Source organism: Marmota flaviventris, chromosome 17 (genome assembly GCF_047511675.1).
Source record: "Marmota flaviventris isolate mMarFla1 chromosome 17, mMarFla1.hap1, whole genome shotgun sequence".
NCBI classification, from domain to species: Eukaryota; Metazoa; Chordata; class Mammalia; order Rodentia; family Sciuridae; genus Marmota; species Marmota flaviventris.
The window spans coordinates 35,303,839-35,316,562 of record NC_092514.1 but is presented as its reverse complement, the minus strand read 5'-3'; the positions used below and the strand labels follow the sequence as shown (position 1 = coordinate 35,316,562).

Sequence of the window (12,724 nt, the reverse complement as noted above, 5' to 3'; positions counted from 1 at the left end):
GCTGAGGATCGAACCCAGCGCCTTGCACATGCTAGACGAGCCCTCTACCGCTCAGCCCCAGCCCCAGCCCCAGCCCCAGCCCCTCATCCTGCTTTTAAAATAACTCCTTAAATAGAAATGTTGCATCTGCAACATATTAATTCTGACTTCTGACAAGTTTGGCCAAAGAAAATATTTTTTTTACATAACCTTGTGTTTTTAAAAATTATTAGCTACTAAGTATGTGTTTATGTGTATGTTTAGCATTATATATAAAATTCATTTGAGTTACCTGAATTCTAAGGAAATCTTTTGGCAAAATGCATCTTTACATGTCCCAGATGCCTAAGTATGAGTTTTCTGATAATATGTAAGTCCCACTTTTATGAGTTCCTTTTGTGTGAAATCAGGATGTCTCTCTGCCTTTGTGAATAGGAAGCTGGGAAAAGAGTAGGGTGGGGTTAAAAGGGAAGAACAATCCCCTGTGTTTCCTGCTGCTCTTCTTATTCCAGGATCAGTTTGGATGTGAGCTGAAATTGAAGAGCAGAATTTAATGTTGACCTCTAAAGTTGATGATCCAAAGAGGTTTATTTGTCTTCACTAAAGCCTGTCAGTTTTTGAATTGAGTAGAGTGCTCTTGGCTGTAAAAGCTTTGAAATGTAAACATTGAGGAAATAACATGTTTGTAATGACTAAGTCATATAAGATATGCAGGTGCACATCTTAGAATTTTCTCATTTATCCTAAAAGTTATATCTAAATAGTCACTTATGAGGGAATTTTTAACCATTACAATTGGTTTTACTGTGTAGTTTAAGACCAAGGTTTCTGTTGCGGCCCTTGTTAAAAGTGGATTAGTCAATCATAAAAACTGTGTATGCAAAGTCTGTTTACTTGGAATAATAGTCACATGGTATAGAAATAAGCAGCGGAAATGCTTATTTGTTTTATCATCTTCCTTTTCTCACACTTACATTGTTATACCATCAATTTTGCTGCTCAACATGTAAAAACTAGCTTATTAATAAATCTTCCATTTGTTTTCTGAATTATATATACCAATGAAATGACTTGATCTCTATAATCTAATTTTTTAAATTATTGGATTGAAAAATTTGTGATAACAGGATGGGTGGCTTACCCTTTGTTTATGTGATATGCCTAACACAGCACTTTGTTTATATACAAATGTCTTTGTATATAAATATCATCTTTCTTAGTGTAATACATGAATTACTTTATGGAGATTTTGGTTACTTTTTAATCAGATATATTTTTGGAATAGAGAAGAGTATTATTTTGGGGGATGCTGACAGGAAGTCATCTTTTTATCACATTCAAAAAGGAGAAGTTTCCTAAACTTGGTTACTATATAATTTTAAAATAGAGTCTAATCATTTATAGCAAATGCTTAACCAGATGTGTGCATCAGATGTTTAGTTCCCACCCCATGCTGCCAAATCTAAACTATCAGGAAGTAAAGAGACATCCATTTTTTAAAAGCTCTATCAGTAACTCTAATGTATTTTATTTTTCAAGAGTATATCTTGTGGTAGTTCTGTGGCATTTAGTCATTCTTTGTACAATATGGATTTTAAAGTGTTTTGTGTTTTGAACACAGGTCTTATGTACATTAATTATTTTAAATCTTACCTCTGTCATATTATCAAATAAGCATTAATTTTTTTGTGTGACCAGAAAGTAATAAACAGCTATGAAGAAAATATACAGAAGTAGCCACAGAGGGGAGATTTAAGAGTTGTCTAGTGGTCTCCAGATTCTTCCCTACAAGATAGCAGGCATCCTTTTCTGCCTAGCACAAAACAGATGTGAAGAAATGAACCATATCGCTGTACAGCTACTTAGGATTGTGAAGAACATCCATTAGCTCAGGATTTGAGGAAACTCAGGACTATTAAGTTAAGCATACTGGGTTTATATTAGATTCAGAGGCAGCAACTTGGCCTGTCACCGTTTGGTAGTTGTATGATTATAAGTACCTTCCTCAACCTCTCTGAGTATTGTTTTCTCATCTGTAAAATGAAAATAAAATAATTGACCCTACCATTTATCATAAAGGATTAAATTAAATACTTTATGAAAAAAGTACATAAAGGTAGGTCATCAGTAAATGCTAGCCGTCACTGGCCTATAAGGATGCAATAGGTTTCTTGAATTAGAAGATAACTGTTTTATTGTGTCTAACCAACCCCTTCTCTGAAAGCTTTTGAATGATTGAAACAGGAAATAGAAAAGAAAAAAAAAATAGAGCCCCCTTAGTACCAGTCCAGAGAACAGCAATAACAGGGGTAAGTTCTTCCAGGCTTCTGTATTGCCTGGACTGTGCCTTGTCAGTAGGCTATAAGTTCTACACATTGCCTTTTGTATTTTTTTGCACTGCTGTTCCATGCTGTGTAGATCCATTTCAGTGCACTAAAGTTTAGTATTTGACTCATCCGAAAAGGTGATGTTGGGAAAACTGCTTTATTCTTTATTTCAAGTGCTTAACATTTTTAAATTTATAGATATATCATGTTTTATGCCTTCCATACCCCTACCCTGTTGATACTATTCCATTAGCAAGTTTTTCTGACTCATATCCATGAAGTAGTTTACCACAACTGGCAAAGAAAGTTACTATTATTCTGTCCTCACCAAGGGCATTTTTCAAAGCATCACCCAAATAAATAAATCTAAACCCAAACAAGAGAGGAAAGTATATATATCTGTTTGTTAGGTTTACTCTGGAAAAATAGCTAGTGTTTGTTTTGTTATCACATTCTGAACTCAAATTTACTTATTTGGGATTTTTTTTTTTAATAACTTAAGATGCAGAATAGGGGGAATGTTTACCTGGGCACTGTGTTACCTTTTGTGTTGTGGGGTGGGTATATTGGTTGGTTTGTTGAGATAATTTACTTAACATCTACAGCAAATTTCTCTTGTAATGGTCTCTGAATACTAAAATTGCCATTTTTCTTCATTAAACCATAATGATTTTATCTATCTATCTTGTAGCACTGGGGATGGAGCCCAGGACCTCACCTGTACAAGGCAACTGCTCTTACTGCTGAGCTGTATCCTAAGCTAAATTACGGTGGTTTTGTTTTTTTTTTTTTTAATGTGTGAGCATATATGTGTACATGTGTATGTGATAAGACATTTGAATGGTTCAAAATTCAAAAGACATAGAAGGTTTATAAAATTTTCTTTTTCTTTTGTCTTCCCCAGGCACTGTTATCCTTTTTAGAGGCAATGAAAAACATGTTACTAGTTTCCTTTAAAGGAGTCTTCCTAGGAATCACACATAATTTCTTTTATACTTTATTGGCCCAAACTGAATCATACATCAGTAATAACTGAGAAGAAAAGGAAAATAAAGTTGTTTTTTGTTGTTGTTGTTGTTGTTGTTTTTCAGTTGAATGCATTTCTGTCTAGAAAAGAGTTGCAGTTCTCTTTCAGAGGAAGGGGGAAGAATATGTTATTAGATGGCAATTAGAAGTCTTTGCCTAATTTTTTTTTGGGGGGGGGTTGGGTTTCAGGGATTGAACTCAGAGGCACCCGACCATCAAGTCACATCCCTAGCCTTATTTTGTATTTTATTTAGAAACAGGGTCTCAGTGATTTGCTTAGCCAGTGACACCCTGTCTCTAAATAAAATATTAGAAAGGCTGGGGATTTGAAACTCAGTGGTTAAGTGCCCCCTGGATTCAGTCCCTGCTACAAAATAATAATAATAATAATAATAATAATAATAATAATAATAAAAAAAATGCTGGTGAGGCGAGGACATAAGGAGAAAAGTACTCTCATACATTGTCTACAAATGAATATAACCACTTTGGGAAATAGTATGGAGATTTCTCAAAAAAACTAGGAATAAAACTACTATATGACTCAGCTATCCCACTCCTTGATATTTATTCCAAAGAAATAAAGTCAGCATAGTAGAGTGATATACTTATGTTAATGTTTATAGCAGCACAACTCACAATAGCCAAGATGTGGGACCAATTCAGTGCCTGTCAATAGGTGAATTAAGAAAATGTAGTATATATACAAAATGGAGTTTTACTCAGCCATAAAAAAGAATGAAATTATGGCTTTTGCTAGTAGATGGATGGAACCTGAGAACATCATGCTATGAGAAATAAGACAAATTTAGAAAATTAAGAGTCAAGTTTTTTCTCATATGCAAAAACTAGAGAAAAAAATGGGTCTGGGAAAAAAGAGTCTGATATCATAAAGATAAAGGGGGAAGGTCAGTGGAGAAGAAAGAGATTGAGTGGGGAAGGAAGAGGTATAGAAAAGGGGAGAAAATTTGAAATGAATTTGACAAAATTACACTATGTGCAGGTATAAATATACCTCTGAGCTACAATCCCAGCTCCTCTTCAGTGTTTTTTAACATGAATGGGTGCTGGATTTTATGAGAGGCCTGTTATGCATCTATTGAGAATGATTCTTGTCCTTGATTCTATTTATGTGATGAATTACACTTACTGATTTGTGTATGTTGAATCAGCCTTGCATTCCTGGGATGAAACCTACTTGATCTTGATGTACGATCTTCTTGGTGTGATTTTTTGAATGCATTTTGCTAATATTTTATTAAGGATTTTTGCCTCTATGTTCATTAGTGATATTGGTCTGTAATTTTCTTTCCTCGATGTGCCTATGTCTGGTTTTTGTGTCAGGGTTATACTGGCTTCATAGAATGTATTTGGGAGTGTTCCCTCCCTTTCAGTTTCATGGAATAATTTGAGGAAAACTGGTACTAGTTCTTTGAAGGTCTTATCTAAAGAACTCAGCTGAGAATCCATCCAGTCCTGGGCTTTTCTTTGTTAGAAGACTTAATTGCTGTTTCAGTTTCATTGCTTGATATTGGTCTGTTTAGGTTTTTGTATCTTTCTGGTTCAATTTGGGCAGGTCATATGTGTCTAGAAATTTGTTAGTGTCTTCTAGATTTTGTAGCTTATTGGGAGTATAAATTCTCAAAATATTTCTAATGATCCTCTGGATTTCAGAAGTATCTGTGGTGTTACTTTTTTTTTTTTTTTTTTTTTTTTAGGTGGACACAATATCTTCATTTTATTTTTGTGTGGTGCTGAGGATAGAACCCAGTGCTTCACACATGCCAGGCGAGCGTGTTACCACTCGAGCCACATTCCCAGCCCCTGTGGTGTTACTTTTTCATCTCAAATTTTGTTAATTTAGGTCTTCTCTTTCTTTTGGTTAGTTTGGCTAAGGGTTTATTGATCTTGTTTATCTTTTCAAAGAACCAAATCTTTGTTTTACTGATCCTGTATATATATTTTTTTAATTCTCAATTTCATTAATTTTGACTCTGATCTTAATTATTTCCTGTCTTTTACTGATTCTGGAATTAGTTTGTTCTTCCTTTTCTAAAGGCTTGTGGTGCAGAATTAGATTGTTTGGGATCTTTTTTTTTTTTTTTTTAATATAGGTACTCAAGCTGTAAACTTTACTCTTAGAACTGCCTTCATACTGTCTCAGAGATTTTAATATGTTCTCATTTGTTTCTAAGAATTTATTGACTACTTCTTTCATTTTTCTATAATCTGTTCCTCATTTTAAAAAGAATTATTCAATCTCCATATGTATATGTGCTTTCTATAATTTTTCTTGTTATTGATTTCTAGTTTCATTACATTATGATCTGAAAGGATACATGAGATTATATCTGTTTTGGAGTATTTGCTAAGACATTGTGACCTAGAATATGGTCTAATTTAGAAGAGGTTCTATGAGCTGCTGAGAAGAAAATAAATTCAGCTGTTCTGGAGTGAAATATTCTGTAGATATCTGTTAGGTCCATTTGATTATTATTTATATTGGAAATATCTTTATTGATTTTTATGTTTGAATCATTTGTCTATTGGCAATAGAGGTGTGTTGAAATCCCCCAGTATTCTTGTACTGTGGTCTTTCTGGGATTTAATGTCATGAAAATTTTTTCATTTTCTTTTTTTATGTAATTAGGTGTAATGATACTTGAGGCATGAATACTTACTATTGTTATATCTTTATTGGGTTGTTTCTTTTACCAGTATATAATTGCTTTCTTTTTTCCTCTTCTGATTAATTTTGCTTAAAATCTACATTGTCAGATATGACAGTAGCTGCTCCTGCTTGTTTTCAGACTCCATTTGCATGGAATATTTTTTTCCATCCTTTTACTTTTAGCCTGTGAGTGTCTTTGCCTGTGAGTCTCTTGCAAACAGCATATAGTTGGATCTTGTTTCTTAATCCATTCTGCCAATCTTTTAATTGGGAAAATGAGACCATTTACATTTGGTGTTATTATGGATAGGTGTTTGTTACTTCCTGCCATTTTGGTTTGTTTACCATATTTAATTTGGTCTTGATTTTCATTTAGGTCATTGCTGTTTTAGTCAGCTTTATCTATTTGGGAGCTTTGGGATTTGTTTCTGAGTTCTTCTGTGTGCAGTATATCTTTAAGTATTTTTTGTAGAGGTGGTTTAGTGAATTCTTTTAGTTTATTCTTATCATGGAAAGTTTTTTCTTCTCAATCAATTCTGAAAGTTTTGCTGGTATAACAATCTTGGCTGAAAATTGCCTCTTTTTTTTTTTTTTTTGAGCTTGGAATATCTCATTCCAGGCTCTACTTGATTTTAGGGTCTGAGTTAGGAAGTCAGAAGTGAACCTTATTGGTTTGCCTCTAAATGTGACCTGCTGTTTTTCTCTTGGAGCTTTTAATATTCTTTCCTTATTTTCTATTTTAGGTATTTTGATTACGATATATCTTGTAGAGGTTCCTTTTTGATCTTATCTGTTTGGGGTTCTATATGCATCCTATATGTGGATGTAATTTCTAAGATGAGGAAAGTTTTTTACTGTTTTCTCACTGAAGAGGTTCTTAATGCCTTTAGCCTGTATTTCCATGTTCTGACTTGGGTTTGATCTCTTATTATCATCTCTTCTTGTTGTTTCCTGATCATAGTCTTTCATTTTTTACCCCTTTATGGCATACAGAGTATTCAAGTTCATGTAACCTGTTTTTGAGGCCAGAAGTTCTATTTTCTACATAATCTATTCTAATGGTGATACTTTCAAGTGAATTTTTTTATAACTTCATTTCATTTGTTTTTTATGTGGTTCTGAGAATCCAACCCAGTGCCTCACACATGCTAAGCAAGCACTCTACCACTGAGCCACAACCCCAGCCCTCAAGTGAATTTTTATTTTAGAATTTTTGTTTGTTTTATTAACTGCTATTTGCTGAGTGTGTATACAGTGGATGATACATAGTATTGATCATAGTATCTAATTTTCTTTTTTTAATTCATATATTTTCTAGTTGTAGATGGACACAATACCTTTTTTTAATATTTACTTTTTTAGTTACAGGTAGACATGACGTCTTTATTTTACTTTATGTGGTGCTAAGGATCGAACCCAGTGCCTCACATGTGCTGGGCGAGCATTCTACCACTGAGCCACTGCCCCTGCCCCTCAAGTGAATTTTTAATTTGATTCAGTGTGTCCTTCATTTCCAGGAGTTCTGATTGATTTCTTTTCAATATCCCTATGTATTTTGAAATGGTGTTTTACCTCCTGTATTTGCTCTTTTAATTTGTTCCTTAGATCTTCTTTCAGTTCACTGAACATCTTTGTTGTTGTAGGTGGAATACAATACCTTTATATTATTTATTTATTTTTATGTGGTTCTGAGAATCGAACCCACTGCGTCATATGTGCCAGGCAAACACTCTACCACTGAGCCACAACTCCAGTTCATTGAACATCTTAATAATCAGTTTTTTATAGTCTTTCTCTTGAATTTCATTCACTTCCACATTTGTGGGTTCCTTTGTTGGGGGATTGTGAATTTGGGGGAGAGATTTGTTTGCCTCTTTCCTCACGTTTTCCAAGGTCTCAGACTTGTACATCATTCGAGATGGATTCCCCATCCTCTTTTATACATGTGAACTTTGGTATGAATAGATATTTTTAAAGATATATTTATGGTAGGAGTATTTTAAATTCAAGTTAATTATTAAAATTCTGATCTTATACATGTGTATGTCCTTTCTCACATATTGGGAATCCTAATTTTCAACGGCTCTAGAAATAATAGAACTTCACACACGTACTCATTTGTTTCTTCCCACAGTGCTTATACAACATTCAGAATACCAAAACTATCAATGTGATTAATGAAAACAGGTGAAGATTATTTAGATAAGCCAGGTACACTGGCACATGCCTATAATCCCAGCAGCTTGGGAGGCTGAAGTAAGAGGATCTCGAGTTCAAAGAAGGCTTCAGCAACTTAGTGAGGCACTGAGCAACCCAGTGAGACCCTGTCTCTAGATAAAATATTTAAAAATGGCTAGGATGTGGCTCAGTTCTAAGTGCACCTGGGTTCAATCCCTGGTATAGGGGGAAAATTTATTAATAGGTTTATTGAAGTATACTTAATAATAGACTGTACATATTAAAATTGTACAATTTGATAAGTTTGATATATATGTATATACACATGAACCCTTTATCAAAATGCCTAACATATTCATTACCACAAAAATTCTCCTATCTGGGCTGGGATTGTGGCTCAGCGGTAGCGCACTTGCCTGGCATGTGTGAGGCATTGGGTTTGACTCTCAGCACCATGTATAAATAAATAAAATAATTATCTATCAACAACTAAGAAAAAAATAAAAAATTCTGCTGTTCTTTAAAAAATTTTTAATTTATTTGTTCTAATCAGTTTTACACGACAGCAGAATGCTCTTCAATTCATTGTACACAAATAGAGCACAATTTTTCATTTCTCTGGTTGTACATAAAGTGGGGTCACACCATTCGTGCAATCATACATGTACCTAGGGTAATGATGTCCATCTCATTCCACCATCATTCCTGTCCCCATGCCCCTTCCCCATCTCTCCTCCCCTTTGCCAAATCCAAACTTATTCCACTCATCCCATGTCCCCTCCCCATTATAGATTAGCACCCACTTATCAGAGAAAAGTGTTTTTTTGGGATTGGCTTACTTCACTTAGCATGATATTCTCCAATTCCATCCAATTTCCTATAAACGCCATAATTTCATTCTCTTTTATTGCTGAGTAATATTCCATTGTGTATGTATACCCCAGTTTCTTTATCTATTCATCTATTGAAGGGCATCTAGGTTGATTCCACAGTTTGGCTTTTGTGAATTGTGATGGCTATGTCACTGTAGTATGCTCTTTTTAAGTCCTTTTGGTATAGACCAAGGACTGGGATAGTTGGGTCAAAAGGTGATTCCATTCCAAGTTTTTTATGGAATCTCCATTCTACTTTCCAGATCGATTGTACCAATTTGCATTCCTACCAGCAATGTACATGTGTGCCTTTCCCCCCACATCCTTGCCAACACTTGTTTCTTGTGTTCTTGATATCTGCCATTCTGACTGAAGTGAGATGAAATATAGAGTAGTTTTGATTTGCATTTCTCTAATTACTAGAGATGTTGAGCATTTTTTTTTTCATATATTTGTTAATCAGTTGTATATCTTCTTCTGAGAAGTGCCTATTCAGTTCCTTAGCCCAATTATTGATTGGGTTGTTTGTTTTTTTCAGTGCTAAGTTTTTTTAGTTCTTTATACATTCTGGAGATTAGCGTTCTATCTGATGTGCGTGTGGTAAAAATTGGCCCCCATACTGTAGGGTCTCTCTTCACCTCATTGATTGTTTCTTTTTGCTGAGAAGAAGCTTTTTAGTTTAAATTCATCCCATTTATTGATTCTTAATTTTATTTCTTGCACTTTAGTAGTCTTTTTAAGGAAATTGGGGCCTAATCTGACATGATGAAGATTTGGGCCTGCTTTTTTCTTCTTTTAGGCATAGGATCTCTGGTCTAATTCTTCTAGGTCCTTGATCCACTTTGAATTGAGTTTTGTGCATGGTGAGATAGGGGTTTAATTTCGTTTTGCTACATATAGATTTCCAATTTTCCCAGCATCATCTGTTGAATAGACTTATCTTTTCTCATGTGTGTTTTGGGCGCCAAGACTCATCAAGGAAAGAAAACTTCAGACCAATATCCTTGATGAACATAAATGCAAAAATTCTCAATAAAATTCTGACAAATCACATTAAAAAGATAGTGCACCATGATCAACTTGGGTTCATCCCAGGGATGCAAGGTTGGTTCAACATATGAAAATTAATAAACACAATTCACCACATCAGTAGACTCAAAGATAAGAATCATACGATTATATCAATGGATGCAGAGAAAGCATTTGACAAAATATAGCACCCTTTCATGTTCAAAACACTAGAAAATCTACGGATAGTAGGAACATACCTCAACATCATAAAAGCTATTTATGCTAAACCCAAGGCCAATATCATTCTAAATGGAGAAAAATTGGAAGCATTTCTCTAAAAACTGGAACAAGACAGGGATGCCCTCTTTCACCACTTCTATTTAACATAGAGGTAAAAGACCTTTTTGAGGAAAACTACAGAACACTAAAGAAAGAAACTGAAGAAGACCTTAGAAGATGGAAAGATCTCCCATATTCTTGGATATGCAGAATTAATATTGTCAAAATGGCCATACTACCAAAAGCACTACACAGATTCAATGCGATACCAATTAAAATCCCAACATCATTCTCATAGAAATAGAAAAGTAATCATGAAATTCATTTCCAAAAATAAAAGAGACCCAGACTAGCCAAAGCAAACCTTAGCAAGAAGAATGAAGCAGGGGGCATCACAATACCAGACCTTAAACTATACTACAGAGCCATAGTAACAAAAATGGCATATAATTGGTATCAAAACAGACATGTAGACCAGTGGTACAGAATTGAAGACAGAGGTCTGGGGTTATGGCTCAGCGGTAGAGCACTTGCCTAATATGTGTGAGGCCCTGGGTTCAATCCTCAGCACCACATAAAAATAAATTAATTAATTAAATAAAGGTATTGTGTCTAACTACAACTAAAAAATAAATATTAAAAAAAAGAGAAGACACAGAGACAAACCTACATAAATATGGTTATCTCCTATCCTTTTTTAATCTTTTCTTTCTGTTTCTTCCTGTGTCATGCCCATCTCCAGGCGTTTTTGTGGCTATAGATTAATTTGTATTTTTTAGAAATTTATGTAAATGGAATGACCTCTATCATCTGGTTTCTTGTATTGAGATTGAAATTCATGTTGTTTGTTGCTTGAATCAACACTTCATTCTTTTTTATTTCTTAGCAATAGTCTATTATAGGGCTATCTCATAATGTTTTTTGTTTTTATTCATTCACCTGTAGATAGATATTTGAGTTATTTCTAGTTTGGGGCTATTACAAATAAAACTGCTTTCCAGAATCATGTCTAAGTGTTTACATGGACATTTGCTTTCATTTCACATAGGAGTGAAGCAAGTGGATAATATGGTAGGTAGGTACATGTATAATTTAAGTAAAACTTTTCTAAAGTGGTTTTATCACTGTACACCAACTATCAAAATTCTACTTCCTCCTTTCAATTCTTAGTAGGGTTACTCTTGTGCATTTTGGACATTTAAATACATGTGTAATGGTATCTTACTATATTTTAATTTGCATTTTGCTTATAACTAGTGGTTTGCCATCTCTATATGAAATGTCTGTTCAGGTCTTCTCCCTACTTAGAAAAAAATTGTTGTTGTTGTTGTTTTTTAATTGAACTTTTTTTTCATGGGTACAATATCTTTGTTTTGTTTATTTATTTTTATGTAGTGCTGAGGATCAAACCCAGTGTCTCACATATGCAAGGCAAACACTGCCACTGAGCCACAACCCCAGCCCTTTTCTATTGAACTTTTAAGATTTTTTTTTTTTTTTTTTTTCAGAATTCTGAATACAGATACTTTATCAACTATGTGATTTGCCCTTGGGATCAGTCCCCAGTACTGCAAAGCAAAACAAAACAAAAACAAAAACAAGGCTAATATCCGAGAAAACAAGTTGTATGTGAAAGCCTTGGCCAGTTCAATACCACTTATGTAAAATTTTTAAACACAAAACAATTAGATGTTTTTATAGACACTGTCATTTGTATCAAAAATTTAAACAATGGGGATTACCAAGGATACACACCAGAGCCAGGATAATGGTTAATTCTGGGAAGGGAGAGATTCAGAGAAATGTAATCTTTAGATAATACCTGTAGAATTAATTTCTTATGAAATTATATGAAACAGATGCGGCAAGCATTTTATCTGGGAAATGTCTATGCTTACAGTGTCTAAAATATATTTTACATAGAGATATGTATTGTTTCACTGATTTATAAAAAGATTAGTATAATTCTTATAATTTTAATTACTTCCTTTTATTAGCTATAAAATAATCTCTCCCACATAAATCTTATCCACATAGTTAGTTACATTTTGATAATCTACTAAGTAAAATTATTCCCATACTTGTAAGACCTATTTCCTTAAAAAAGTAGTGTCATGATTTTTATCATACAGTGGTCCCCCCTCCCATCCTTGGGGGATATGTTCCCAAGACCCTCAGTGGATGCTTGAAACTATGGATAATACTAAACCCTATACATACTATTTTTTCCCACTGTATGCCTTGTGGTATTGCCATGTTATACAAGAAGTGGTCTATTCAATACTTTTTATACCTGGTGTTGCCTTTGCATCACTACTTTTGTGCTTTGGGGACCTTTATTAAGTAAAATAAGGGCTCCTTGAACAACAGCACTATGATAT

The 12,724-nt window shown here is 34.0% G+C and overlaps 1 protein-coding gene across 4 annotated transcripts in view; it reads left to right on the top strand.

The window, feature by feature from the left end:
• The window catches only part of Nlk (nemo like kinase), a 148,817-nt gene that overhangs the window by 44,754 nt on the left and 91,339 nt on the right, over positions 1-12,724 (top strand). The window lies entirely within an intron of this gene.